The sequence below is a fragment of the Lepisma saccharinum genome, chromosome 1 (assembly GCF_977018435.1).
Source record: "Lepisma saccharinum chromosome 1, izLepSacc3.1, whole genome shotgun sequence".
NCBI lineage: Eukaryota > Metazoa > Arthropoda > Insecta > Zygentoma > Lepismatidae > Lepisma > Lepisma saccharinum.
The window spans coordinates 135,701,633-135,706,259 of NC_139229.1; positions in this window are offsets into that span (position 1 = coordinate 135,701,633).

A 4,627-nucleotide genomic window follows, 5' to 3' on the forward strand; every position below is an offset into this window, starting at 1 on the left:
AAGAGCATGAAATTTAAGGGATGAACAACAGCATTGCTTGGAGTTAGGGATGGGGGACATGGAGGGAAATCCCCCTGAATTAAGAAAATTTGCATAAAGCATCCCTCAGCTAGGAATTTCACTGCACACCAACTCCCCCAATTCTTCAAAATTTTCTATTGGAGAATGTACCACGAGGATTTTTAAATACTACATTTGTAGCTAAAAATAAAAAAAATACTGACCCTAATTTTGCATAGTTGTTCCCATGAGCAGCAAAATTCACATGAAGCAATTAGCACCCTTTGCTAAATGAATGAAATGGTGACTCTTACGTAAAATTACTTGTACTGTTTATTAGGCCACCACATAAAGTTGTCACTTCTGAGAATCTTCTCTGCAAACAAACATTTTGTGAAAAAAGGAATAGAAGATGTTATTTTTTCCCAGGATATCTCGCAAGTCTTGCTTGTCTGTTGGTACTGTTTATTTAGCGCTGTTCCATTCTTGTGTACTTTAAATCACTGAGTGTGGCACTAAAACTGGTCCTGTGCTTTGCACTTATTAGGAGACATAACAGCATATATGGAAGTTATATGACATACAGTGCCATATATAATGCAAAAGTCGCTGGTGAACTTCTTCCACTGAAGAGAGCATTTGTGAAAAGTACATTCTTATGCACCATCACATGACAGTGTGGGTCATTTATTACCTTTTATACATATCTGTACTTGAATAAGGAAAACTTGTTTTCTACAGGTTACGTTAAACAAACTATTAACCATGTTTTCCAGCTACATATATTATGCCCTCTGGAACAGTATTAAAATCTCTGACTGGAAGAATCATTTGCCATCTATGATTAAAATTAGACCGGTGATGGAATATGAAATTATTGCAACAACTGATAAGGTACCAGTGTGAAATTTATTATTACAACAACAAAATCTTGTGTTTTTTCATAAAACCAGAGGAACATGAATTAAGCTTTTATATTCATACAAATAATAAGAAACTGATAGTATAGTGTATTCAATCACAGACTGTTTTGGAATTAAAAGATTGGTCAGATTATCGACAACTTTACCAATATTCTTTTCTGTCTTGTTCCTAAGAAAGCCACAACTATGATAAATATACATAACAGCATTAAATGAAGTGAGACATTTACTTGTAAAGGAGAGTATATAAGTTATGCCCGGGTTTATGCCTGCTTGAAGTGCAGGATCTCTTGAGTTCAAATCCAAGGTATAGTAAGATTATTTTATCTAACTTAAGATATGAAAAATCTATTTTTCTTTCCTTCTTTATTGTTATTCAATGTAGCATCTACATAAAGCCTGGTAACACTTTCCTTAATTTTTTTGAAAAGAAATTATTATTTTTTTTTTTAGAGAAAATCTATAAGTTTATATCTAGATCCTTTTGTGTCACAGGCAGTAATCAAACTCGTGGCATGACTTTTCTAGCATATTCTACCAGTATTTAGAAATTTTTCATGCCAAGCATCACTTTCCTTCATGCTTGGTGGTAGTTTCAGTTGAACATATCTAACACATTTGTTTTTGTCATATTGCTGCACACAGAAAGTCCTGTCCTTGTTGGAGATCACTTCTGTGGCAAATGGCAGAATTAAAAACTATTTGAGTCTCTTTCACATAAAATGTCTAGGAAACTTACATTATTTATATATTTTTTTTTTCAGTAAATTAAAGAAAGTGTTACTGAACTTTATCTGTATACGAAGGCAATAATCTTTAAGTAAGTAAATCAATTCCTGAGTGTTCTTCCTCTACTCAAAATAGAAGTTGAAATCATATTTTTGGTACGTGGACTATGTCTGAACAGAGTTTGATAAGATGTGTATGTTGATTGTTATTTTTGTGCTTTTGAATGTCTGGTATGATAGTAATATCCTGATCTTTGGGTTACAGAGCTTGATAGAATTTGAATTTGAAAAGCTTTCATCCAAAATAGGCTGATTGATCAACTAAAGCGTAATTCTATAGATTGTTAGTTGAAATGCAACTCTGGCATTGTCAGTGTCTCTGACCTCTTCGTTAACAAATAAAACCATGTGATGTGCTTTGAGTCTGCCTGAACGGGAAATGAAGGTTGGGGTAGACAGGGGACAGTTGCTGCTTCAACATTTGGGTGGGGCGTCCTGTTCTGAGTTTAATGGTACATCATTCCAATTTCAGGTGCAAGTTTTTTTGTTAAATTGCAAAGCAAATGGACTTCCCTTATTTTAATATTTTTTAACATTTCAGTAAATATATTTAGATGTTTCATAGAGCCACAGACTTGTGTTGAAAAAAAATTGAAATTAAAAAATTCACATTTTGAATCAAGATTTATTAAAATTTCAGTACAGACCGCAGTTGACAAACTGCAGATACCGTGTGCAAGATTTTCATATTTTTCATTTAAGTTCTTGAAAACATGTCAACACAAGTATTAGAATGCTCAATCTATTTCATGTTTTTGTCAATAACTATTACCTCCCACAGCATAGGCATTTTTTTACAAAAAGGAATGGTGAACAGACAGTTATTGTGTGCAAGTGAGAATATCATGGATGACAAGCTTTTTATGTGGAAATACCGTATTTACGCGTGTATAATGCGCACCCAGGTTTTTGATAGGGAAAAGTGATAAAAAAATGTATTATGTATAATGCGCAGTATAATCCAGGTTCAAGAAAACCTCTTAGTTGTAGGTCGTAAAGCGGTTGCTATGCCGATCAAGAGTGAATGGCATCATACCTATTCAATGAGTCACCTGTTCCTATGTGGACCAAGAGGAGAATATCCTCTTGTGTAAATAAGTAACCAACCAATGCCACCTCCCCCCTCTTCCTCCACTGTGTTTAGCATCCCAAAGCTTTCATTCTTTAACCACCTTATTTATTCTCTAATAGTAGAAAGGGAGATCAAAATTACGTTATGGATTTGCAGTGCTCAGAAAGTAATTTTCTCTTATTTCTTGCCCAACAAATACCATGTGGTGGGAGGTGCATGATCGAAATCTGCCAGAACAGCACTGCTTTTCTTGTTTCACAGAACATTACATTACAAAGTGAAAAATCTTGGAAAATGGCCTTTAAACTTATATGCATGGTTTTGCTAATTTTCTCTTTACTTTTTCTAAAAAAAAAAAAAAAACTTCAAAATATATATATTTTCCATGACTGGCGTAACATTTATCAGAGGCCCATTCAGGACCCTCAAACTAGCTGGTGGCAGAACAAGATTTCTTTCATTAAGATATTTACACACTTCATAGATGTCATTATTTGGCCAGTAATACATTTGAATTATTCTTTTCTTTCACCTTATCTTTTCTTTCATCCAAAGTAGCACAGAAATCGGAACGTTTCTTCATTTTGTGATGAGTTCATTTCAACTGCACATTAGTGTTGCCATCTTGAATGAAATACTGTTGCCATATTCAGAAACGGCAGAATTCAAGCTTTACAATGATATATAACATGATAGGGTTCCGTAAACATGAAAAAAATATTCCGTGCATAATAAGCACCAGTTTTTGGGTGCAAAAATTTGGGAAAAAAGTGTGCATTATACATGAGTAAATACTGTATCAGCAAAATAAAAAATGCAGACTTGGCCAGAATTTGAACCTGGTTCTCTAGCATACCATGCCATTGCTCTACCAACTGAACTACAGAGTCGGCCCTGGTTTCAGATTTGTCACTGTCATACCTGTGGAATTGTCTCTGTTGATATGCCAGATCCCTGGGTTCCAGAGTACATCTCCTGCGTGTACCAAATCATCATGGCAAGCTATTTGTGTTGACAAAATTTGAAGGCTGTTCATATTGCATTTGTAGGGCTGCCGTTAAATATTATAGCGTAAATTTACATTTGATGTGTAGTGCCTTCACAATTCATGTGAAGAACTAAACTCTGTGTTTAGTTGAACACTGTGATTTCACTCCATGGTACAACAACCCTCTAAGAGCCAGGGCCTGCCAAGCAGTTTTTTCTTTGGTTACGTGAGGTCAGTGCATTGAGTCATATCGCCACTGTTTTCTAGCTTTTGACACCAGTGTGTGCTACTTCTGTTCAAGTAGCTCTGCAATTGTCCTCATAATGATGGATGGCTCTCACAAGGAATTGAACCTCTAACCATTTGGCTACATGGGAGCCCAAGTCAGTGAAGAACTTGCCTGCTTACATAGCCACTTTGTAGTATGATTTAAATTTATTGCAGTGAAATAAAACAGGCAGCAAATAAAGAATAAGCTGTAAGGATATCTACCATGCACTAGAAGTATGTATAAAAGTTAATTAATTGAAATGCAGGCTTAAAAATTCACAGCATAGACAAAATATATTTTCTGCAGATGATCAGGGTTGTTTGTTAACCAAAATGTAAGTTTTTTTTTATTTATTAGTTTGACATTGTTTACTTTAATGCTTTTATGTTTTATATGGTAAAAACAATCAACTTTGTTAACACAGAACTTCTGAATCTGTTGGATGAACATTTCAGCATTATTACAATATACATATTTATCTTTTCATATAATTGTAATGTCATGTTTTACTGTATATTTCAAAATGAGTGTTCCACTACATCATAAATTAAAGAAAATCATGGAAAAAGAAGTACAGTGAACTCT